The sequence below is a fragment of the Zootoca vivipara genome, chromosome 10 (genome assembly GCF_963506605.1).
Source record: "Zootoca vivipara chromosome 10, rZooViv1.1, whole genome shotgun sequence".
Lineage (NCBI taxonomy): Eukaryota > Metazoa > Chordata > Lepidosauria > Squamata > Lacertidae > Zootoca > Zootoca vivipara.
Window position 1 is genome coordinate 40430485 of NC_083285.1, and position 26775 is coordinate 40457259.

The window sequence follows — 26775 nt, forward strand, 5'->3', positions numbered from 1 at the left end:
GAATTGCAGTTTGGCAATTTAAGAGACCTATAAGGGTGTGTTTTGCTGCCCCTCCACATTATTTTTACAGCAGCAGTGGGTTCTGTGTCCAGCTGGCATCACCTGTGTGTTGATAAGAGAAACTCCTCTAGCTGGACAAGGTTAAGTCTTATAGAAAGCAACCACTATGTTTGCCTGGTTCAGACAGAAAAGGCAGGAATAATGAATTATGGTACATAAAGGCAAAGGAGGAAACACCACAATCACAGAAAGATTAACTATAGGAAATGACCAACACTGAGGCAGGGGGACAAGGACATACAGGGTGAATCTAAAGGCTACCACCACAAGACACTTGGTTGCTTTTGCTGCTACAGACTACTTTTGAATTTCTCAGCAAGGATAAAGCTAAGATTTGTACACACATAGTACTTAATATGCATGTAGTACTTTAAATTATGCAAAGTACTTCACATGCATTATCTAGTTGTTATCCTTACAACAGCACAGTATGGTAAGTGAGCACTTTTATTCCTGTTATTAGAGATAGGAGGGCTACCTCTCACCCACCGCACTACATCAGCTTGTGGCTCAAGGAACCAATTACTAGAAAAATCAGAAAATGAGACACTTCATATCTTTATAATCCTTACACTGGGGGAAAAGACAAATTACTAATCACTAAGGAACATATTTGTATTTTCAAAATGCAGCCTGTACTGACCAGTGGGGTGGTGATGAGGAACTGGATCCAGACAAGGGGCCAGATTCCAAAATCCTCAACCCTCACAAAGCCAACTTTGACAAGTAGTTGAGACCACCAATCTGTCAATCGCCAAACACTGTACAGTAAAGTAATGTCTTGCATGGAGATTACATCTGGGCAGCAGCGGGAGGGGGGTGTTTAACATGTAAAGTCAAAACTACATATAGGCAAAACAACCCCTAAAAATTGCACCCGCGTAAGAAATTTTACCTTCTAGAGTTGGTGCAAGATCTTGTGATGGCCTTAAGAACCCAAGCAATAGTCTCTCAGAGCCCAGTAAGCAAGGTAGAAAACTTAAAAGCTCTTTATGTGCCAGGAAAGCCCAGTAAAGAAAGAGGTTTTAAGCCCTCTGCCTTGCATTAATTTAATTTGAATTATTGCAGCTGGCTAGCCACCACATGCATAAAACTGCAACAGAGCAAGTAAAATCTGCATGTTGCAATCCTACCGTAATGACATCTAGTGGTTGACATCTGTCAAAGTTCAAAGGTAGTAACTGCCGATCAGCTGACTGGAAGTTACAGCAATCTCATTTGAAGATGTGCTTTCAGCACCAATCCAATCACCAATCCAGCATCAATCAAAGAGTGCCTTTGAAGAGCCTTGCTCTGGAAAGGGAAAAAACCACTCTTGAGCAAGCTTCCCCAGACTCAAATCAACATGGGCTTCCCTAAAACAAGCTAAAGGTAAAGGGACCCCTGACTGTTGGGTCCAGTCGCAGACGACTTTGGGGTTGCGGCACTCATCTCGCTTTACTGGCCGAGGGAGCCGGTGTACAGCTTCCGGGTCATGTGGCCAGCATGACAAAGCCGCTTCTGGCGAATCAGAGCAGTGCACGGAAACGCCGTTTAGCTTACCTTACCTATTTATCTACTTGCACTTTGGTGTGCTTTCGAACTGCTAGGTTGGCAGGAGCAGGGACCAAGCAACAGGAGCTCACCCCGTCACAGGGATTCGAACCACCGACCTTCTGATAGGTAAGCCCTAGGCTCTGTGGTTTAGACCACAGCATCACCCACGTCCCATTAAGCTAAAGGGGTATAAAAGGCTGCAGCCTCCAGGCTCAACTAAAGGGTTTGCCACAACCTACCTGGCGTGGCTTTGTGACCCACCTATGGGTCTCCACATACTGGTTGAAGACCTATGCATACAGGATTTCACTTCCTCTGAAGTACCGATTTGCAGCTTGGGGATGTTGCTAGATCTGGCATTGCTGAATATCCAAGAGGTAGTTGTGGCTGAGAGAGTGCTTACTGAATACCGTCCTCTTTCAACAAGCCTTGTATTTTTCAGTCTGCATCAGCATTGCAATTGCTTTTAAGATGCTTTATTGTTTTATCACTTGTTTGCTGCTCTGGGCTCATCTGGGAAGAAGGGCGGGGATATAATTTTTTAAAATAAAAATAAATTGAGGTTGGTTAGGAACAGGCTTCAAAGTTAATTTTAAGCCCAGGCGCATTCTGCAGTGAAATTTCCTAATGCCAATCAGGAGCATGAACACAGCAAGGTCTAGAGATCTCACCTCTTGCACTGCCATGTGCACTTCCCAATTCTCACCCGCCTCCACTATCTCCTTCACTTTTCCACTGACAATTTTGTGGCAGTGATGAGGACAGATACTGTTGTGTGGCCTTCATTAGGCTCTGAAACACAGCACTAGGACTCTGAGTCCCAAAATTTCAAGGATCAAAGACCTTAACAAAGGCCAGGGCAGCAACCTTTTTCATTGTCACCAAAAAATATGTTCCATTGAGACAGGGCAGCTGTGTGGAAGGCAGTAGGGCCAGAGCCAGGAAAGTTAAGTACAAGCCAAAACTGAACTGTTTGGATAATTGGACTTCATAACCAGCTGGAAAGCTGCAAAGTGGAGGAGTCATATTCTCTCAACTCCACAATTCTGAACTTTAACATTGCCAATACTGGACTCCATAGCAATCATTATGTCTAACAGAGAACTATATTGGAACCTACAATTTAAAATGAGAGAATCAAAAATTAACTGCCCTATCAGAAGGATTCTGGCTCATTAGTATATACTTAGCATGTGAATTGCAGGTAGGTGGGCCAGGGGCCCTGTGGAATGCCCTCCCATCAGATGTCAAAGAAATAAACAACTACCTGACGTTTAGAAGACATCCGAAGGCAGCCCTGTTTAGGGAAGTTTTTAATGACTGATGTTTTAATCGAAACAAAAAAAAATCCTTCCAGTAGCACCTTAGAGACCAACTAAGTTTGCCATTGGCATGAGCTTTCGTGTGCATGCACACTTCTGCAGATACACTGAAACAGATGTTTTAATGTATTATTTTACCTTTTGTTGGAGGCCGCCCAGAGTGGCAGTGGAAACCCAGCCAGATGGGCGGAGTATAAATAATTTATTATTATTATTATTATTATTATTATTATTATTATTATTTATTATATTGGCAAGGAGCTGCCCTCCACCCCCATCCCTTCACCTGGCAGCAAGAGTGGAGGGCTTTTCACACACACACACACACACACAGGCTTGCACCCTTGACAGGGGCCAACCTGGTCAACCCCTGGGTATGCTCCTGAGATGGCTCCAGTTAAAGGATATTTGGGAACAGATCTGGACACATCTGCCTAAGACCTTAGAGTGTTGCTGCCTAAAACAGTAGACCAGACAGTACTGGGTTAACTGTACAAGTGGTCTGGATCAGTATAAAGTAAAATACATGTTTTCAAAATAGAACCAAGCTTGTTTATGTATAAACCATATCACATGCCTTCCAGATGTTCAAAATGATCTTATCCTTGGTGCACATGCTTGCAAGTGAATAAATCCCTACGTAAAATATAAACATATGTCAAGCCATACAGGAGTTGAAATCTAGAAAAACTGTAGTTTGGCATCACCAAAGTGGAAAGCTTTGCAATCAAAGTGGGGTTTGGGTCAGCATTATTATTTTGATTGAGCACTATGATAAATTTTAAAATCATATTTTAAAAGAGTGTACTCTTTCATTTCTAAGAACTCACCTATTCTCATCTGATATATTTAAAAATGCACTATCACTCCTGACACAGCTGCCATATGCATGAGAAGTATGAGGTTGTTTCAGAAACTACCGGTAACAGCAATTTTGACATACAGCCTAGGCAGCCATTACTTCCAAAATGCCACACTGACAGCCTCTTTCTCAGACATATGGTCTTGAAACATTAGCGCTTTAGGCAAACCCAAGATTGTACCGGTAGCTTAGTAATAAATACAACTTTTCCCATTTTCATATGTCTTCAGAAGATGCCCAGCATTTCCAAATGCAGACTGGGAAAATTCCTATGCTGATATAAGCAGGATGTATATGGTGTGTTACTTGATTCACTGATATTCCAAGTTCCATTATGCTCCACTTTCTCCTTTCTTTTCCCTCTTCCACCCCCCCTTTTTTTGTAGTCATCGTGAATTGCAGATTAATTTCAGCTTCAGTTTGTACAAAGAATGTAAGCAAGTGAAGTGCAAGACCAAAAGAACAGATGTGTCATCTTGTCACTTTCATTAGGCTTTCCCTTGGGGACATTATCATTCTCAGATGTTTCCAATAACCACATCTATCACAGGAGAATTTCCCCTGGCATCCATAAACCATGGAAAGCAGTAGCCAATGATGCCTCCCAATTAGAACCAAAACTAGAAAATGGGCACATGTATTGCAAGTTCTTGGATTTTTTTATAAATGCATACAAGTATTCATCTGATGTGTTGCTGTGTGTATTCCTTCTGCTACAGTGCACTGCAAAGGCATTTCTAAGCGAAATGCAGTGATCGAATACAAGTTGATTTTTCTGTTATGTGCATAAGAACTTAAGAAGAGCTTGCTGGATCAGGCCAATGGCCCTTCTACTCCAGCATCCTGTTCTCTCAGTGACCAAGCAGATGCCAGTGGGAACATGCAAGCAGGGCCTCAGCACAAGAGCCAGTGCCAGATTTACATGCTGCAGCCCCAGAGCCTCATAATCTAGGGGGGGGGGGCATGGCCTCTTGCCCATTTTTTTAAACAGGCAGATTTATCTAGGCCCAGTTGCTTAGTAACATTAAACACTTGACGTATGAGTCTATGACAGTTACACTAGTTCGTATTTACTGTTTAGTAAAGTTCGTGGAGGCTTTATCATTTGGTTCTGAGCAGCTTTTAAGTCAGCAATGAAGCAATACAAGAGTTCAGATCACTGTCTATCATCATAGCATCCATTTTGAGAACACATGAGGATGCTTTTGTATCACTGTGAATCACAATATTTAATTTTGACCTTTTGTGAAAATGGTGAATAAACGATATGGAAGTGGTTCTAGTAAAAGAAAGCAGGAAAAAATGACAGAAGGAAATACTCAAAAGTTTAAAGCCAATCACGTCATATGGCTTTGTACAGCAGGCAGAAACAGCCCTACATAAACCCTCAGATACTTAATTTTCTTCTTTTTGTAAACATAAATGTATTGTAACTACAGTGACCAGTCTGAGCAGACTGTAGAACAACCAGTTTATATACAGAATGCGGCCTCCCAAGAACATGACAGAGAACAGTTGTCAGTAACTACCTCTACAAGTAAAGAAACTTCTGGAGAAAAGTGTGAATGAAGTGACAGGACCAACAGCCAAAGAATTAACACAAGGCGTTGAAGCAACATGCCACGAGACAGTTACACCAAAAGAAGCAGTTCAAGCGCATTACTGTCTTAAAGAATTGGAAAACAAAGCAATTGATCTCAGCGAAAAACCTCGCATTACAGACACAAAAATACCAACAGCACATGCGACTAGTGATTTCAGAGAAATCAGGTTTGTGGTTCACATCAAATAACAAGGAAATATTCTGAATTAAGAAAGCTCCATTGGGATGTCAGCACTCAGCTGCAGCTTTTACCACTTTGAAACAAACATGCAAATACCAAGCCTGGTTATGGTCAAAGAATTTATTCTATTCCACCAAAGTAAATGGAGAAACCTACCCTCGATAATGGCTAGTGTATTCTCCAAAAGAAGGAAAAGTCTCCTGTTTTGGTGCAAACGTTTCTGTAACCAAACTACCTCAACTACAGCTTTAGCTTCTATTGGATTTAATGACTGACAACACACTTTTCTTGTTCAAACCCACGGAAATTCTAAAAATCATATGAACTCTATGCTAACATACTTAACAATAAAGTGTGGTCAAATGCTCATAGCGAAACTCTGACAGCAAATCAAAGCAGAGCAGGATTACTGGAGGCACGTACTTCAGCGAGTTATTCCAGTGATTTCCCTTTTGGCAGAATATGGCTTGGCATTTAGGGAAGACAATGAAATATTTGGTTCACCAAGCAATGGTAATGTTCTTGGATTGCTTGAATTAATCACCAGACCTGATCCTTTCCTGTGTGCTCACATAAATCAGTATGGAGGTAAAGGCTCTGGTCAGTCATCTTGCTTATGCAAAACCATATGTGAAGAGGTTAGCCAGTTGATGGTCAATACAGTTCAAGAAGCTATACTGAGTGACATCAAACAGGCAAGTTATTTTAGTTTACCGTATCAGACAGTTCAACCCCTGATGTTTCCTATGCTGATCAACTTACTAGCTTCTCCTAGTGATGGATTTCACTGTTACAGGCCCCCGCTCCATTATTATGTTCAATTTCCATGTCCACCAAGGAAAATGTACAAGAGAGCTGAGCTGTAATTGGGTACCAGGGCATCCATTTCTAACATTAAATATCACCAAAAGATGTTCTCTATCAACCTCACATATTCTTCCTGTAACTGTTTGATCTTATGTGTTGTCTAAGCCCATTGCTTCATGATCTGTTCTTAATGACCAGTACAAATAATTGGACCTTGCCCTTTTTAAAAAAAAGTTAGTGGTGCATTCACTTTTGTTTCTGAAAGTTCAAGTGTGATTGGCTCTCTGAAATTTCAAAGATATTGGATGGATGACTCGTTCTTCTAAATTTGTGTAGTTCTATGTTATTAAATGCAACACCCAAATTAAACATTTAATAATTCAGTAATGAGAATTAATTCCAGTGAGCATTTGAGTGCTCACTGGAAGGACAGATCCTGAAGCTGAGGCTCCAATACTTTGGCCACCTCATGAGAAGAGAAGACTCCCTGGAAAAGACCCTGATGTTAGGAAAGATGGAGGGCACAAGGAGAAGGGGACGACAGAGGGCAAGATGGTTGGGCAGTGTTCTCAAAGCTACCAACATGAGTTTGACCAAACTGTGGGAGCAGCGGAAGACAGGAGTGCTCTGGTCCATGGGGTCACGAAGAGTCGGACACGACTAAACGACTAAACAACAATGAGAATGAAAAGTCCATAATTATTTGTGTTGGCTAGAAAATCTACTGGAAGGTTGCTTCAAAAGCAAAACAAAAGGAAAGGGAAAAGTCAGTCCCAACAAACGAACAAAGGAGCAGGGATGCCAAGGAACTGCCCCAGCTAAAAAACAGCATAATCACAGAGCTATTAATTACAGACCTTATTCTATATTGAATGGTAGTGGAAAACATAATGTTGTTGATTTTGCAGTTATAACAATATGAAGAATGCATAGAAGAAAAGATAGATAGATAGATACTTTATTGTCATTGTACTTTAAATAGTACAATGAAATTGAATTCCCTCCCTTAAAAACAAAACAAAAACACCTTTGTAAATGCCCTAACTGGAGTTTATCAAACAGAGTAGTTGGGCACTCTTGAACTGAACCTGAGAGCCTATTTCACTATTTGCTTTAATCATGGGCATTTATTTTGCAGAACATACTAACACAATTTCAAACCCCAATTAAATCTAAAAAGTTAATAGATCTGGCAATTTCTATAAGCCTGGAATTAAAAACGTAAAACATTTACAAAATAAAGTAAAAGATAATAGCCATCTCAGTTGTTGCAGAAAGTGAGTCTCATCCAGGCAAGGGAAAATGTAATGTACTCACCCTGGGTCTATCTCAGTAAGTGCTCCAATCAATTAGTGCATAAATACACATCGAACAAAATTACAGCAGAAACCACTGTGATATCTAATTTAACTAATGTACTGGGATAAAAGGGCTTGCAAGATGTTGAACTTCAATGTACAGCAAAACCAGGAAAACTATTCCTGAGTCCTGACCAGCATTTGGTAACAGGGTGATCAGATGAGAACAGGACTCCAGCATTAATAGTTGTTTAGAAGTGGGAATTGCAGCAGGTATAGCTTATCATTCAAAAATTCCCTCTTCTATACAATGAGAGGTGCAAATAGTCCTGTACTCTTTGCACCCTTCCTAGTAGCAATGGCTAGCAAGTCATAGACGTGAGCATTCTTTAACACAGGGGTGGCTAATTTGCAGCCCTCCAACACCTATCATTCCTGACTATTGCCCATGCTATCTGGGATTTGAAGGGAGATAGAGCTCAGCAACATCTGGAGGAACACAAATTAGACTCCCTTGCTTTCAGACCATCTGAGGGTCACAAATCAAGAACTGACATATACCGTACCCCCTGCAATGACTGATAAATAACATCCCATATACAGTGTAAGTAAATCTAATTCTAAATTGTCGTTCAGAATGTAAGGATGTACTTGTACTATTCAGGCCTCCCTTTGCATGTCTTTTGCCTCAAAGTCTGTTCAGTTGTATATTTGTGATATTTCCCCCAATTGTATATCAAAAAATAATAATAAAAGCCTTGTCAGTTTGGGGACTTTGCCCATCAAAATGTCATGTATCCACCTCCTGCTTTCTCCGTTCAAAAGCTTTGCTTTTTTATTATCATCCTTCCCTAGGTCCTTTTGTTTACCCCTCTCTAAGATCAACCTGTGGTGAGAAGTTCAAAGAAAGAAAGTGCTCCCCCATACCCTTTGCATTTGCACAGGATAAAGGGATTTGGGCTGGTGCAACTTCTCATGCGGATGTGAAAAAAGCTGCTTTTGGTTAGCTTCCCTCCTCTGAAGTGACAGAAACGGAAGGCAGGGCCCCAATAGGAAAAGCTTAGCCAATGGTACCCAGAGATCCTTCTGCCTACTACATCCCTCTGGGATATTAAAGCAGTGGCTTCACTGCCATCAGTGCTGCCACCACAAAATTACTTAATGTGTGTGTAACATAGAGCAGCAGCAGTGAACCAGCACAGATAACACACAGGATCCCTCATTATCTTGGCTAAAGGCAAGCTGTAGGGCCGAACCTTCCCTTCCCCAGACCTCTGCCCTTTCAGGAGTAAATAGATTATTCCCTCCCACCTTAAGGGAATCGCTGGCAACAAGTTTTAACTGCAGTTAGCATTAACTGGGGTTCACATATGAAACCAACATTAGATTATTACTTCAAATCTCATAGTAACCTCCATTAAAAAGTTGAGCCCGTTTTATACCTTAACTATATTTAATGAAGCGAAAGGGGGATTTACTCCACAATTCTACAGCAGACTCACACAAGTTGCAGTTCTAATCCCACGTACATAGGAGTTTACTCCAAAGTAGATTGGTTAAGACTGCAGGCACCGTTGCTTAACTATTCTTCATGCACCATCCCAGTGTCAATAAAAGGTGCTAACAGGAACTGAAAGACTATGCCAGGCTTCCTCAACCTCGGCCCTCCAGATGTTTTGAGACTACAGTTCCCATCATTCCTGACCACTAGTCCTGCTAGCTAGGGATCATGGGAGTTGTAGGCCAAAAACATCTGGAGGGCCGAGGTTGAGAAAGCCTGGACTATGCTATGGTGTATGGTGCTATTGCGGGGATGGAGTTTCTGTATTACTATCCTACCTCATATGTCCCAGGGCAGAGTCCTAGCACTGAGAACAATGTATGACGCTTACCCAAATAACTTTCATGATAAAATTTGTCATGCAAGTCCCAACCTTCTGCCCTGCTTCCCCCTCCCCACCGCTATGCTTCTAAAGTGCCACATCTCTTAGTTACAAGGAATACCAGAAGGGGGAAAGTATGACAAATGAAAGCAATACACCAATTCTGCACTCTTTTTCAACCAATCTGGCAGTGGAACCTACATTAAGGGTAATACTTCTAATAGCTTCTCAGGACAGAACCGATCTTTACTCAGAACCATTTCAGCCTAACTGATTTTTATCTGCACACTATTAGCTGAGCTATTTAACCCCTAATAGTTGACACAGCATATTACAAGCAGTGACATTTTAAAGACATTTTAGTTGAGTGGGGCACTTGCAAGAGACAGGGTTGGCCAAGTGGTTGTTAACTCAGGTCTTACTGGGGTTAATAGCAACTCTAATTTATATTAATAGGTATCAACTACTCAGTATTAAACAATGTTTATTAACTAACTTTCAAAAATTAATAGCTTTGAAAAATGAATTAAGTAAAACAGAATAAAACTCACTACAAAAATACACTAATCTTTGCAACGGTTTTGCAATATTTTTAGCATGTAGTCCGCTGGAGAGAGGGCAAATGGGGGTTTAAAATGCAGACTTTCCATATGGCACTGCAAGCACACTAACACCTGGGACATGAAGCCCTGATGCCAAGGCAATCACAGAGGGGTCCAAACAGCAAATGGATACTGGATTCCTTATAGTTACTGTTTAAACCAACAATTAGCTTTCAAACTCTGTGAATTCCATTTTAAACTAATGCTGCAATCCTTTCCACATGCACACATTGAGCACATTGAGTTCAGAGGGAGTAAACATGTGCAGGGTGGGACTGCAAATTTTAACAATAGAAATGGAAAGATTACCAGTGCACACTGGTTTCCTGTTTTATCAGTGATCTTACCTTTAGCAGTGGGGAGAGCAAAATGTGTCTGTGCAAATAAATGGGGTACAAGGCACCTGCATTTAACAGAGCAGTGGCTTTGAGTTGTGGGATGAGTGGGTAATGGAGATGGCAATTTAACTAGATTCATCTTTGCTGCAGCCCAATATTTTTTTGTGGATTTTATTTTTATTTTTGCTGAACTTCCCATGCATATGCAATACCGCAACCTTTACACTGCAAGCCTGGTCATACTGGTAGCTACTCAGAAGTAACTTCTATTGAATTCAGTGGGGCTTATTCCTAGGTAAAGAGTTTAGGGTTGCAGCCTGACATACAACCCAGCTGCCTAATCTCAAATGACTACTCAACAGCAATGACAGGCCGCCTTAGAGAGACAGAATAAAATGATTAGGCCCTGCAAATACCCAGATGCCAGCTAATAACCTAACAATATGCAACCAAGAGTTCATTGACCTGCTCACCCACCAACATGATCTATCCCATTACAGCCCAACCAAACTTTCTGCTTTTTAAAAAGGACAAACAATCCCAGTGGAAATGTGTCCCAATGGTCACAAATTTGCCATCAAAAATACAACATTCAGAAACATGCTAACAAAAATTTAGGCCTTTCAAAGAGAGGTTCCAGTGTGAAACCGAAGAAATAGAATGTATCAGTAGGTTTGACTGTGTTGCTTTCAGCTAATCAAGGCCAAAATTCTCTCTCCCAGTACAGTACAGACCTTAAATTAGCACAGCAAACCCAGGAATATTGTTATTGTCAATGGCAGCTCTTTTGAATGGAGTCAATCCTTTCCTTATATACATTTGAACTTTGCAGAGGAAAAATAACACTTTATCTCTTGAATTTCACGGCCTTCTACAATTTTTCTCTCAGCCCATGGAAGTGCATGTTTGTAAATATATATATATAGTTGTATATATTAAAGCTATATATACTACAGTGACCACAATATTTGGAATAAGTCTGATCTGTTATGTGGCATTCCAATTTTATTATTTGGGTCCAAAACTCAGAAGAGAAACACAACTCATGTGAAGAACAAGTCTGCTTATTTACTTCAACAACCCACCTCCAAATCACTTTGATTTGAGTTGCACTGGAAAATAATTCACTGTGATTAAAAGCTAGAACTGTTCCCCAAAACAAAATATCTCTCAACTGCCTCCCCTCTGGAGCTCTGGGTGTTTCCCAACACACTTTGGTTTTGTTTCCCAGAAAAGAGACAGGGGAAAGTTTACATGTTTAACTTTTTGGAAAAACAGATGCCTCGTGGTGATTCCAAAGCTTAGGGGATAGCTCATCTCCACTGAGACACCTTATTCACAGTAAGTTCATGGCCCAAATCATCCCAATTTGCCTTATTTTTCACTGTGTGTGTGTCACACAAACACCCAGAATAACACTTAATGTTTCTACCAAAACCTTATGCCATGGTAAAGTTCTCAGTCCAGACATAGAGAACCTGTGGCCTTTCATATGCTGCTGTGCTACAGCCGATATCATCCCTGACTATTGGCCATGCTGGTTGGGGTTAATAGGAGTCATATTCCATCTATGCTAAAGAAGCTGTAAGACTTTTTTTGGTACTTGTTCATGATTGCATACAGACTATGCATTTGAAGCACATCACTTTCCCCAAAGAATCCTGGGAACTCTAGTTTATTAAGGGTGCTAGGAATTGTACCTTGCGGGGGGGGGACAGTTCCCAGGATTATTTGGGGCAAACCATCAGCTTTAAATATATGGTGTGTACACCGTCAATATCATGATATGATAGCTTGTTAAAGTCAGGAGAAGCAGCTGTTACTGTATCAATGAAAAACAATGAAAAGAGATGGTGGTGGTGGTGATTTATTATCTATACCCCACCCATCTGGCTGGGGTGACTTCCTGATACCTGGAAATCTCTTTCCAGGTTTTGAAGTATGATGCTATCAGAGTTTAGGATGATAACACCCTGCCTATAGTGTATGGGGCAGAGAAATGGTTTGGAGACAGGTTAAAATTAGTTTAAACAGGAGAAAAAAATGGGATTTTTAAGAACTGTGAGTTAACTTGGGTGAAAGAGCTCTCTCTGGAAATCTCTGGATATCGGGGAGCTGACTGCTGCTTTTATGAATTGGCCTGGTGCCAATAGCTTCTGCTTGTAAGTAAAAACAAAGAATTTTCATCCAAGGGAAACAAAACTCTATAGTATTTCCTGAGACGATGTGACTTGCATGTGCATCATTCCTAAACATGCATGGTTACAACTGACCATTTCGTATGTTTTCTGGAAATCTGTTGTGTTTTCCTTTATTAACTACATGGGCTAGCATAATTTAAAATCTATCCTTAAACTTGACTTTGATACCAATCTGTCCTGCGCTTCCCAAAAGACAAGCAGAAACATAAAACATTCATGCCATTAATTGTACTACAAATTGAATACAAATTTTATAAGGCTTTGCTTTAAAAGCACAAGCAGTTCTGGGGCAGGGATGGATTCTCCATGACCCACTGCTTCTAATTGTCTTGACTGGACCAAAAATGCCATATGATTTTTCGTCTAACAATTAAAACAAAAGGATGTGTATGCATTCCCCATATCTTTGAGTTGCTTGTTAGTGCTGCAGGAGCAAAGGGGGTGTCACTGGATATTTCCCCAAACTTATTGCTTCCCTAGTAACAAGTTATGTGCTCTCCATCCCCCCTCCACCTTATTGCCAGGGGTCAAAAAACCAAGAGTTTGTGCCAACTCCTGTCCAAGAAGGATTGTACTTCAGGGCCGCCCAGAAACTATACAACTTCTAACAAGTACTGCCATGCATGCACCTGCACTTCTTGCACATTGTGCAGGTTGAGTATGTGCAACCAACCCAGGGCAGCTTGCATCAGATATGCAATGACTCCCACAAATCAGTGCTGCTGCAGAGTCATGAGGACTCCTGCTATAAAGGAAAAGGAAATGAAGAAAAGCTTGCAAGAAAATAAAATCTCACAGTTCAGTTACTCAGTATGGACCAAAGAGTGCTGTTAATTCCTCATCAATGAAGTACTGATCATGAAGGCAGCCAATGGTTTCAGCTTCCCTCTGCCTGGTCTCTTAAGTCCACGATCATCCCAGGGAGCAAGCAAGCAAGGAGCTCAGACACAGCAGACTCCCCTGAACTTCATTCTTGCAGTGACTGAAGAAGCCTTTGCTCAGATTCACAGCCTGCTAGCAGGTGGAGCCGTTTGCCTGGGCTGCGGCCAGCTCACTAGGTCTCACCGAGCAGAGGCAGATTAGCCGGCAGCCGCTTTCCTCTTTAAAGAGGCGATTAAAAAAATGAAACAATCCGGACAAAGGCACGAGAGGGGAACTGTGCCGCTCAGGTTGCTGACAAGAGAGTTTCCCCGGCTGCTAGATGGGCAGCTTGGGTCAGGAGTCTGATGCGAGTCCGGAGGTGAAATGCCAACGACAGGCAGCTCTGGATATGGGAGTGGGGTGGGAATGCATAAGCCGGGGGTGTAGATTTGGACAGCTGAGGCTGTGCCTTATTATTTCAGATGAATTAATCCAGTCTAAGGGATCACTGCCCTCGTCCCCTACTCACAACTCATAGGGATTCGAATTACTGCCATCCTCATGTATAACAGGAAAGAAAATTCTGTTAATATTTTCTACTACTGGCGTGAACTCTCAAACGGGGGAGAATGTGTTATAACTAGTCAGCGTTAAGGCGCTATAGGGTATTTTGTTGCTTTTAATCAGCATTAAATGTGTACAAGAGGGAGAAGGGAGTGGGAGTGATAAGTGTGCACAGAAGGGTGGAGCGCACGTGTGTGTGTGTGTGTGTGTGTGTGTGTGTGTGTGTGTGTGTGAACAGTACTGAGGAAGCAGTTTGGGAACGCGACGCGTGTGCGCTGCTACCGCCTTGCGATCCCCTTGAGGTATGGCAGTCGGTGGCGCAGCATGCGCTGCAGGGAGCGGACTCTGGGCAGGGCAGGCCCTGAAGGAGGCAGGAAAGGTCAGGTGTGGCAGGTGTGGAAGGAAACGAGTTCTGATTGATCCCCCTCACCTTATTCTGAAGGATTTGCGGGCGCCTCAGCAGCGTATAATAAATATTAAGGTATGATTAAGATACTGTTAGCGGGTAAGGCACGGCTATAATCGATACAAGAGAGACAGGAAAAAGAAACGGAGAGTTGGTAGACCCTACGAAGTGGAAACGCGCGCGCTCAAGACAGTAGCGTGAGGTAACGAAACCCAAGAGCGGGAAGGGGAAGAAGCCCCTCGGGGAGACTCTGGTCGTCGGCACAGGAAGGCCTGGCACTGCACTGCGAACGTGCCCAGCAGCAACAGCTGCCCGGAGGGGCCGTTGCCCTACTGTGGCGGACACGCGCCTGCGCTCCCGCCAGGCACGTGCCTCCAGAGGCAACAGGCGGGGCGAGCAGAGGCGCGCGGTGCGGTGCGGGGGAAGGCTCGGCCCGGGGCTCGTGTCGGCTCGCGAGCGCCTGCTTACCGGCCGGGCCTGGACGAAAGAGGTTGGGCGAGGCCAGGTCTGCCAGGACAGAAATTTATCGCCTGGGGGTAGACAAGGAGAGAGGAACGGGAACGACGGCAAAGAGGCCTCGCTTGGTCCGCCTCGTCTGGGAAAGGAAAAGCGAGTCTCCTGGGCGAGAGGGAAGCCGCGCGTGACTACCAGCCCGCAAAAGGCGCCCGCTGTGTCGCTTTGGGGGGGGGTCTCTTCGGTGTATTTATACGCGTGCATTGCCTCCAAGGAGCATCCAGCTGCAATCCTATATGCACAATTCTTCTTAACTTGGTGGCCCATACTTATGAGCAGGCACATTGAGGAAAGCACGCACTGCTGTGGCCAAGGCTATCTCGAGAGCTTCATCACTAGCATGCGAAGAAGTTTCACACGGAGCCCATCAGCTACGGAACCACGATGTCCCTAGGAAGGACAAGGATGTAAGATGGGGCATGGAATACAGGTCATCCTACCGGACAAGTTGCGTGTGTGTATGTAAATATAAGCTCTACATGTTGACAACATTTCCCCTGGATGCTGGTTATCTCTATCAGAAAATGTTGCTATGTGAAGTGGACCTTACAATTATTTAACTCCATAGCTAACTGAGAATTTTTGATATGCAATAGTTCCCAGTGTATATATATTGATATTGTGGGGAGTAGAGTCCCCTATAAAAGTCCTGGGTACCAATAATTTCTAGAGTTGGTAAATGTAGATTACTAAATGCTTGAAGTCTTCACCCAGGTGTGAGACAGTTTGGCAGTGTAGAAATGCATGCTGGATCAGTTTCCTAGCCAGGAATTACCTGGGGAGAAGAGCCATAATGCAGTAAAGGGAAGGCAATGGGCAACTGACACAGTTACCCTATGCTGAAACAGAAGAGTATGAGCCCCTCCTCCCGTGAGGGGAGGGGGCACGGATATAATGACCAGGTTTAGGATTTCAATGTTTGATGATGTAAGCTGGGAGGGGGAGTTCCAAGTGCACAGTTGACTGTAGGCTGAAGGAAAAAATGTGATCTTTATTATTATTATTATTTTTAAAAAGGGGCCTTTTAAAATTTGAAAAGCCAGGCAGCAGGAGAACTTTGAGCAGGCTGGCAGAGGCAAGCTGGAAGAGATACACAGAGGTGGTGCTTGGGGTGCCTTTTATTCCAATGCGGCGCTCCTGCAGGAAGCAAGCCCCTCCTGAGGTGTGAATGATGGAAACTCCTTCAATAGTAGACTCAGGTGTAAATAAACCATATTCATAAATACACCACAGCCTCCATTGTGCCTCCTTTCCAAAGGAAACACAAACCCTGGTTAAGTGCCAGGACCCCTGAAATCTTGTGCACCGCTCAGGAAAGACTGGGTTGGCCGGTAACAATACATATACACTCTGACTGCACCTACATAAACTAAAACGCATGTGTGTCAGCATCACATATTTTCATTTAAACATTATTTTAATGGTTCTTTCATTGTGGGAAAATATGAAGGTAATTACTGTGATTTTTAGTGTTGCAGTTAAAAGGTCTTCCAGGGAAGCAGATGCAACAATAGTCATTCTTTTTCTATTTTTCTTTTAATTTCTCTGCACTTTTTAGATTTGTGCCATCTATGTGTGATTTTATGTGTGATACTGTTTGTGATATGCATTGCTATAATAATCCTGCAGCACATAACTCTCTGCATGTTCATGTGCAAATAAATCCTATTGAGTCCAATAGAGATTACTACCAAGTGTGTAGAGGATTGCAGCCCTGATTTCTAAAATGAGAGCTGCTGCACCTCAAACTTCCCTGCAAGACACATCCACTTGGTTGGAAGCCATAGCCCTACTCCAGGTTATCTGGGGCTTTTGTCTGAAGACCACTTCACAGATGAGATTTTTCTGATATAGAAATAATCTGCATCTACTGAAAATGTCTAGATCCAAAGAATTCACAAGTATCTATTTTTCAGTTTTTGGAAGCTGCTTGCACTGTGACTTCCCAACATGTCGAAACACGGCAAACTAAACAAACTAAACAAGTAGTTTATACAATATGTATAAATGGGTGCCAGAGATTGTGTGGTGGTTACTACATTGAGATCTCTGCATAGAAAAAATGTCCTGTAACAACTTCCAGTAATCACTGTAAAAATGCTGCAGATTCAAAGGCAATTACTTCAAATATTTCAAGCCTGGCCTTGGCATTAAATAGCTATTATATTTACATCCCTTCGGGAGTTACTCATCTTCATCTATGAATGCATGTATCAGTGTACATTTCTTTCTGTCTGTTCTTCTGTCAGCATGCAAGAGTGGATTCATAATAATGTTGCATGATGTGTATTCTGTATTTTCATCTACCTATTGTGGTTGGTATGCTCTTTATCTATGTGGGGAATATGTCCCAGGAATAATGTGTGTGTATACATCTGAATGTATGTGTATCACATTGTGTTTGTTTATTCTACATAACATCTGAAGTTTATGCCTATCTATATGTGCATGTTTGTATCTCTCACTGTGAATGAACAGGTAATTCTGCTGTCATTTTTAATACTGTCACAGCTAACTATAGGGTCACACTACCTCCCACCTTGACCTTCCACAGATATCTGCCACTCCTTTGCCCTTGCTTTACCATTCACTTCCTAATCTGCCTGCCCATTTTCTGCCAACAGTCAGACTTTGTACAAGTTAGTTCGTAATTTTATTGCAGTCCTAACCCCATCTGTTTTCTGCAACATGTTGCAATGGCATCCAACTTGGGCTGCTTTAACAGGGAAGTAGACAAATTCATGGAGGGTTGGGCTATCAGTGACTATTAGTCCCAATGATGGCATTCATAGTTCAGGTATCAGCCTCTTTATGCCTGTGAATGCAAACTTTGGGAATCATGAGTGGGACAGTGAAGTTGCATTAATGTCCTGCTTGTGGGATTAGCATAGGCACCTGATTGGCCGCTGTGAGAATATACACTTTTGGACAAGCTGGGCCTTTAGTCTGATTCAGCAGAGCTCTTATGTTTTGAAGCTTCTTTGAAGTTCACCAGCCCACACACCAAATTAACAGCAGGCATCCAATGAATTGGAATGGGAAGAGAACGAAGGTCCAGATTATTAACCAGATTATTCCAGATCCAAGGATAGAAGTGGCTTTGTATGCTTTTCACATAACCAAGTTGCCCAAGCTATTTGGGAACCATACTGTCATTTGAGAGGCCTACATTTTGTTGGATGTATTCTGTTGTTGGTTGATTGTACTACTTGTACACAGATTCAAGCAAGAGAAGTACCAAATAGTGGTGGCATGAAGTAGAAAAGATTAAAGAGGTGGCTGAAAATACATTTAATCAATGTTTGAAGAGAACTGAAGAAGTCAAACTGTGCACCTGAGTACAGAAGACCTGGAGCTGCTGCTCCCCATCCCTTGCTTTCATCCATCCCTATGTTTGGACTGCTTTGGAACCGGAGGATTCAGGGGCTAATGGCATTTTCACAAATGAGGCTCTGGGTACCTTTCAATCGGATTCCTTCCAATGAATCATTTGTGAGCATAGCTGCCAAGTTATCCCTTTTTTTAAGGGATTTTCCCTTATGCTGAATAGGCTTCCTCGCAAGAAAAGGGAAAACTTGGCAGCTATGTTTGTGAGCATTATTAAAGCAAAGCAGGAGAGAATCCTAGTAAGTTACATTAGCTCTCATGATGCACAATTTGCATTTCAGCCTTCCTGTCCTATTTGCCTGAATGGGTGATTGCTACTGATGAAGATAAAAAGATGTGGGGAAAGGTGCATTAAGTGTCCTATGACCACTGGCAACCTGCATTCTAGTAGCTTCACACGTGAAGCTTAAATAAGTTTGCATCGAGTCTAAAACTCAGACCTTGGTAAGAATGTGCATCCAGTTTCTGCGTTCTAAACTTCTCACGCCACATTCACTTCTATGACACAAATAATAGGAGAGAGAGCTCCAAACTATATTTTAAGCGCCTCATCGAAACGTCTACATTCGTGCATTGGAATGACGAGCGAAACGCAACCGAGAATCACTGGAGAACCGAAGGAGCAGGTCAGGTGCATCGAGTAAAGTTCTCCGCAAGGCAAGCGTATCGCTCGAGGCCACCCATCCGCCGCCGGGCGCGGCGGCCACTGCGCGGAATCTCCGCAGCGCTGCCCAGCCCCGCCTGCCTGCATCCCCTCTAGCAAAAGAAGAAAAGCGTCCCTCCGCTCGCGGGATCCTTCCCGGGGCGTGCTGCTGCGCTCTCAAGTCCGCGCCCTAAGCTCCGCAGCGATCTTAAGGGATCTCTCCGGAGCCGAGGTGCCCTCGGCGAAGGGGGCGTGGGAAAGGGAGCCGGCGCTTCTCCGATCCCGCTAACCGCTCGGCAGTCCGCTCCGTCCCGCCAGCCTCGAACGCTTCTTGGCGGGAAAGCCCGAAGGGCCGGACGAGGGCACAGATCCAACCCCGGTCCCCTGGCGCCGAAGCAGTGCCGCAAGGCAGAGCGGGAGGGAAGGAGGCGCCCAGCAGCAAAAGCAGCAGAAGCAGCCCCTTGAGCTCTCGGGCACACCTGCCCGAGAGAGAGAGCGGAGGGAGGCAGCCCCGCCCTTTCCGAGGCAGCTAGCCACGCCTCCTCTGCCCCGGCACGCGGACCCCGCCCCTCGCGCACACGCCCGCCCGCGCTCTTTCTCCGCGCAGGTAAACTTTAGACTCCCACTCGCGGCGAGGGGGACGCAGGCCGATGTCACCGAGATCCTGCGCTATTTATAGAAGCGCCAGGCAAACGTGGCGGGAGGGGGGTCCGCCTCACCCCCGCGCGGTCCTTCGCGACCCGTCTCGCCCAAAGGCAGCCCGAGGGGGTGTGGTAGGCACGGACGGAGCCAGGCCACCGAGCCCACCGCCGTCAGTTGCTACACGCTGCCGGCTTCGCCGTTGGCGGCCGTGATTCCCCCCTCCCCCGTCTGCCTCGGAATGCGAGCAGCGTCTCGCGGCTGCGGGGAACGTGAGCACGGGGGGGGGGGCAGGGGGAGACCAAGGGAGACTATCTGGGGGGGGTGAGCCAGATGGGGCCTGGAAGTGCAGTTCTTTCCACCCCCACCCCTGCTCAGAAGGTGGCCATAGAAAAAGCCACTCTGAGCCTCTGGGGTGGGGTGGAGGGAGGCATAAGGGCACGAGGAAGTGGGGGCAACCCAAGCCGGGAAGAGGGCAGCCCCCTAAGCTGGATGGCGACTAAAATTAACGCCCTGGCTCGCGTTTCTCCTAAGGCAGCAACAGCAGCGCCTCGCCATCCACACCCACTCGCGAGAAAGCCCGTCCTCCTTTGTCTTGCCACCATCTTACGGAAAACGAGCACGTCCAATTTCTCTCGTGCCTACACTGGGGGATGTGTGTCGCGTAGGCACCGCCGAACAGCCAGAGAGCCATTTTGCATCTAGTGAGGAGCAGTTTGCTCGCGAACGCGTGTGAAGTGGGGTTGGGGGAGAGACAGAGAGGCTGCATGGCTCGATCAAAGAGGAGGGGTGGAAGACGACGGAGACCTCGGGGGTGAAAACCACCAGCCAGAAATGCAAACCAGAAGCAGCTTTAAATAAATAAATAAATAAATAAATAAATAAATAAATAAATAAGACCATACAAGCATGCAGTGGGTTGTTGCAGCCTGTCTCCTGGCAGGCTTGGACTTGGAGCAGCCCTCCTGCACCTGCCCACTCTCTGGGCCGCCTACTCTGCTCCTGCCCCTTCTCTTGAGGGCAAGCCCCCTGGCGGCCAGTGGCCAGCAGCCCGTCCCGGGAGAAGCCGCCTCGCTGCATCAGGCCTCCCCCCGAGCTCTAGGGCCTGCTGCTGCTGCTGCCACCGCTGCCATTCTCCAGCCAGACTGAATGCACCATCTTGCCAGCCCACTACCATGTTGCACAGTTCGATTGGCCGCCGGGGGAGAGCGAGGAGGCGGCTGCCCCAGCGGCTCGCGAAGGCCAGGGGGCTCGGGCGTGCAGGGGGAGAGGCAAGTCCATCTTGATCCTGTCCTAGACACCTGTCTCCTGCCCCACCCCCACCCCCTTTGCAATCGCCAGAGGAGCCGCGACACGGTTGTGGCAGGCGAGAAGCTGCGGGGGGGGGGGCTTGCCTCCTTTTGCTCCATCTCATCTGAGGAGCCAAGCGAAGGAGGAATCAACATGTCTGCACGGCTCCCCATCTTAAAATTGTACCTGCTCTCCGAACAGCATGGCTGGCTCTTTTGTGAGCTTGAGCTACTGCTGCTGGGCAGGTGGTTCGTGCCAATTGTACAAATGAGCCCCTAAACACGAGTTGCTACTTTTCCATGGCAGATTTTATCTTCCCCACCCCCGCCACCCCCTCTTCACCTTTCCTGCAAAGAAAGAGAGGCGAAGTCTTTTTTTCCCCTCCTACCTTGGTTTGTAGAAGCAGAACCTCTAGGCGGACAGATTAAGGGAGTGAGCATGTTGGGAGTATCCAGTCTCCTCTTCTTGCTTGCATATCCACATAAGAAGAATGAGGTTTGGGGAGCAAATGGGGAGAGGGCGATGCAATATGTTTCTAATTGGAGGGGGAGAAAAATATTTTTCTTGCAAGAAAGCTCGGCTTTGGCAATCTTTGCGTCTTGAAGCGGTGCAAATGTAAAACGAGGTTGAGAGAGGGAGGGAGAGAGATCGGCTTCGAAGATGAATCAGACCGTGTTGAGAGGAGGGTCATAAAATGCAGGATCCATAGAGATCATTTTAAAAAAAACCAAATCGTGATGGTTCTTCTAAGGATGCAGATAATACAATAGAAATATATAAATATATATTCCTGTGAGCCCTAGCAGAAGGGGCTGTCTCTGGCTGTCGCGGATGTCGGTGCTGGTCCTCTGAGAAGCATGATTATTCCCCAGGCGTCCCCTCCTGAAAAGGAAAAAAGGGGGAAAGGGTCGGTCTTGAGCTGGTTGCGAGAAAGACCGAATCGCTCCCGTAGCGAGGCACTAGCACGTTTCCAAGAATGGCAAGGAAAACGCATTTCCCCACATCAGCCCCCACTAGAGGAATGGCCAACAGCTGGCACGGCTCTATAAATATTTCATAGATGCTCTAGCTGTGCCGTTGCTGGGACGGGCACCGAGGCGAACTGGAGAAACGGGCGAGCGAGAAACCACCGAGAGAAGGAACCCCGTAACGCGCGCACACACACACGTACACACGAGCGCGTGCGCACGACAGCCAGCCCCCCACTCGCGAGGAGCATTTCGCTGGCGAGCAAGTGCCGTTCCCAACCCCATCTGCATTGCTGCTGACATGTCGGCGATCGCTTCCCCACCCCTCCTCCGCAACCCACCGCCACCCCCTACCCCCGGGAATGAATGAATGAATGAATGGGAGGCGGGCGGGCGGGGGTCTCCGGGCTGAGTAGCTAGGCTGCATTTGACTGTTCTGGAAAGGTGGCGGGGAGATGCACACGCACCGCTAGCGGGCACGCGGGGCTGCTGCCCATCGCCCCTCACCTGCAACGTGTGTCTAAGGGAGCAATGGCAGCAGCAGCATCTCCGGCAACCCCTTCCCCGCCGTCCAACGGTTACCTGTTAGCTAGGCGGTGTTGCATGCAGGGGAGGCGGATCGAGACGCGGGCTGCTTAGGGTACGGTCTTCCCTATCCCAGCTGAAAAAGCAACGAGCCCGCCAACAAGCCATCGTGCGCTAGAGGAGAAGAGCCCATTACGTACCGGCAAGAGCCTCTTCCCACGAGCAACAACTGGCAAGTCCACGGGGGAGCTGCCTGGGCTGGGGGGGTGTGGTTTTCTTTTTCCTTCCCCCCACTCTCTCTCTCCTCCTTTTGGGGAGGGGGGCAGAGGGCCAGTGCAGATGGACCACGCTCGGGTCCGCGCAGCTCACACGCGGGGTCTTCTTCCAACGGGCGAGCGATCGCGGCTCAGCGCAATCCGGAAGAGATGCCCGCGCGCATCGTCTTCCTCCGCAATCATAAATAACAGGAAAAATTAACCCCACGGAATTCCTCGGAGGTGTTGCTGGTGGTGAAAGGAAAGGAAGGTGAAAACCATGGCGAGAGAGAGATATGAGGTAGGGTGGGAGGAACCAAGGAGCCACGTCTCACGTAAGGTGGACTCTGGGGCGCAAGGCAACACGCTCCTGGGTACCCAAGGGGGGGAGGTAGGGGCCGTGGGCTGGAGAGGGTCACTCTCCCAGGAGCCCGCCCACGAAGTCTCCAGCATTCACACGCATCCACGCAACGAATCTGGTTGTGTACACCTCTGTGTGTGTGTGCGCGCGCGCGCGCGCGTTCAACATAGAAATGGAGGCGGAGGAGACATTTCTTCTTCTGGGCCTGACTTCCTCGCCTCGCTTGCTGAGCCACTGGCTGAGACAGCTGCCAACGTCACGTAGCCCGAGGGCAGAAGCACCGGCTTCGCCCAGCCTCTCAGCGCCTCCTACTGGCGACAGCGGAGAACCGCGAGCGGCGCCAGCGAGCAGGATTGGGGGGCAATCGGTAACCCCGGGGCCCGGCCAGCCTAAGCCTCCGCTCGCCATCCCGGAGAAAACTTCCCTTCTCGAGAGCTTCTCAGGCTGTTGGCGAGAAAAGAGCCTCACTTAGGTTTTCCTTCTTGCCTTCCTAATCATAGCTGCCAAGTTTTCCCTTTTCTCGCGAGGAAGCCTATTCAGCATAAGGGAAAATCCCTGTAAAAAAGGGATAACTTGGCAGCTATGCCTTCCTTCCCCGTGGGGTTTGCTGCTGTTGGAGCTTTCCTAGCGCCGATCCCGAGATCGGTGAAGAAAGGCAGGCGGTGGGGAGGCCAGCAGGAGACCCACGCAGCTATTCTGCAATTAACGCCGGCACATTCATGGCCACCCTCAAAATTAAGTAGCCAAGCGGTGGGGAATAAAGCTGAAAAGACAAGTCAGGTCCCTTCCCCACACAGAGGTTCCACCCTCCCCAAATGAAACAGAGCAGTAGCATTTTGGCAAAAGAGCTCTGGATCTGAGCATCCTCACACCTGCGGAAAACTTCTTCCCACACCTCTGGATTGTATTATTCTATTATTTATTAACTTTGTATAATACCACCCTTCATCTGCAGGTCTCAAGGCGGTTCACACCATAAAACAAGATAAAAACAAGAAATCCATGTAGACCATATTAGTTAAACAAAAGTAACTGCCATCCCTTCATAGTCTGTATGGCTGCACACTCAAAATCACTGACTATATAGGAATTCCACCTTCATCCATAATATGCACTCAAACAGTGCAGAAAGTTCATCTGCCTACCAGTCTCTAATCAGCATTAACTGGGTGGTTGTGACTATGGGGTGGGTTCACACAGGCCCCTGACATTTCTAGTACATACACATACACACCTCAATGCTACACACTCTTTTCAGTAGATTTAGAGACATCGAGCTCTGTACAGGATTGAGCCCCCCAAGGTCGCAAGTGCTTCCCTCACATATAGAACATCTTCTGTGACCCAAGGTCTAAACAAGGGCATCATCCATATGCCTACCTTATTTATTTATTTATTTATTTATTGTACCGCCCTTCATCCAAAGATCACAGGGCACTTAACAACATAAAAATACAAAATGGTAATACAAAATACATAACAAAACTAAAACAAACCAATAACCCCCACTCCCACAAACACATTTAAAAGGCCGTAGTATGTTTAATCTGCCAAAGTTCTGGTGACAGAGAAACCTTTTTACTTGGTGCCTGTTCCACCATGTCACATGTTCCACCAGGGCAATCACACGTGTCAGACACTTCATATTTGTGTGTGCATGAAGTCAGAGACCAAAATCCACCAGTTATGAAGGAGGGGTGGGTGGCCAAAAGGGTCAACTTCCAAGAGAGGATCTTGAATGGTTCACCCAGTTTGCAAGTTAATAGAAACTATTTAGCACCAGACCAGGACTGTTGAATATCTGTGAAAGGTGTAAACTAGAGATTCCTTTCTTGACCTCAGCATGAGTTAGGCAAGGCAACAAAGCAGCACCTTCCTTGTCCTGGCAGACAAAAGCTTTTTTAAGAGGGCAAGGGCTTTAGGCTTGATTCTGGTTTTGCTCATTTCAGTTTTCAAGATCTCTGTTAAGGTAATATTTTTTTCTTCCGGAAACTAAGAAGGTGATGGGACGTTTCCAAGGAATTCTGCTACAAGGAACAGACAGGCACCAGGAGTGGCAACCCGGCCCCACGACCGTGCATGGCCCTAGCACTGAAATTTGTGGGTACCCAGCCCCTTCATGGGGAATTTTGTGGGTGCTCGGGCACCCAGGGAATTGGCAGCTATGACAGACATTGACTCAGGGCACACACTCAGGATGTAGCCTAAAATGTGGAACATGCTGTGGGGGTAGTTCTTTGTGTTTTAAACAAATAATTAAATAACCTTCAGACACTATTTTCAAAAGCAGATTGTCAGCAGGGTCAATTGACACTGCAGATACTGTTGTCACTTGGTCATCACAAATAATAATAATAATAATAATAATAATAATAATAATAATAATAATAATAATAATTTATTTATACCCCGCCCTTCTGGCTGGGTTTCCCCAGCCACTCTGGGCAGCTTCCAACAGACATTAAAATACAATAATCTATTAAACATTAAAAGCTTCCCTAAACAAGATTGCCTTCATCCCTCTAGAAAGCATCTGTAACATGTGAAGAGGAAGCCCCATCACTGTAAACAAAATGGTGACATTAAGCAGAAAGCTAGAACTAATCATAGCTCCCATTGTGTCCCACTTTACTTACAGACATGCAGCTCTCCTTCAAACATTATGATGTTCACTGAAAGGCGCATAAGTGGAATGGGCTGACAAACCCATGACAAGAGATATGAGACAGGCCCAATGGGCAAAGTGGCCAGGACACCCTTTAATAGGCTAGTGGTGGGGCTGCAACCCCTACTTTTAAAGCCTGGGCTTTTGTCATAACTAGGAAGAAGCTGCTGGGGTAGAAGAACTCTTAATTATAATGAGTTGGGGTGGGGTGTTTTGTTTTAAAAAAAAATACATACTACATCCCTGCAGTACCATGGCAGAACAGGCTTACAATATATGTGTACAGCAGCTTAGGGCATTATTTTAAAGCAAAGCTCTTTTGCACTGTGTGCAGTGACTGTCTTAATTTACACCTGTGATCACTGCAATGGCATATTTATTAGGCAGCAAGGTCTGTAATTATTGACTGTCACCACTGCTCCACACCTGGAGCTCCTGTCTTCTGAGTGCCACACTGAACCACAGCTATGCTTTTGCTTTCTCAAGGAGGGTAAAGTAATCTGGACTTCCTTTTTCCAACATTTCCATTGCCTATATATATTTATTGTATGGTTATTTATTTCTTTATGTTCATGCGTTCAAAAGTATGAGATACACATTATGATCCTCATTGCATGCTGTTGGCCCTACATAACTGTCTGATTACCTAACCTGAGTCAGTACATAAAGATTTTGATTTTCCTGCTTTAAGTTATTTGTTTATGAGTGTATGAGGGGGGGGGAGGGAGAGGGAGGGAGAGAGCTATTATATAAAATAAATTGCAGAAAGACATTTTGATTGTTACCTTCCCAAAGGCAGGAGCCATTATAGCTATGCAAGGGGTTTGAATTCATATCAGAAGGACCAATGTGTATGTAAGTATAATAGGAAAATGGTTAAAGGAAATTATGTGGGTTATGGCACTGGGGTGGTGGTGTTATTAAATAAATTAACAACTAACTGCTTCTTTGCCACAATTATGAAAGCAGACCACTGAGTTAGTGCTATTAGCATGAGTAAGGCTTG

At 45.4% G+C, this 26775-nt stretch overlaps 1 protein-coding gene across 1 annotated transcript in view; it reads right to left on the reverse strand.

The window, feature by feature from the left end:
• LOC132592759 (glutamate receptor ionotropic, NMDA 2B-like) overlaps positions 1-21638 on the reverse strand; it is a 126067-nt gene extending 104429 nt beyond the window's left edge. The window contains exon 1 of the mRNA XM_060279742.1: positions 21385-21638. The gene's annotated coding sequence lies outside the window, so the exon portion shown is untranslated. The remainder of the gene's footprint in view (positions 1-21384) is intronic.
• Positions 21639-26775: the final 5137 nt, after the last annotated feature.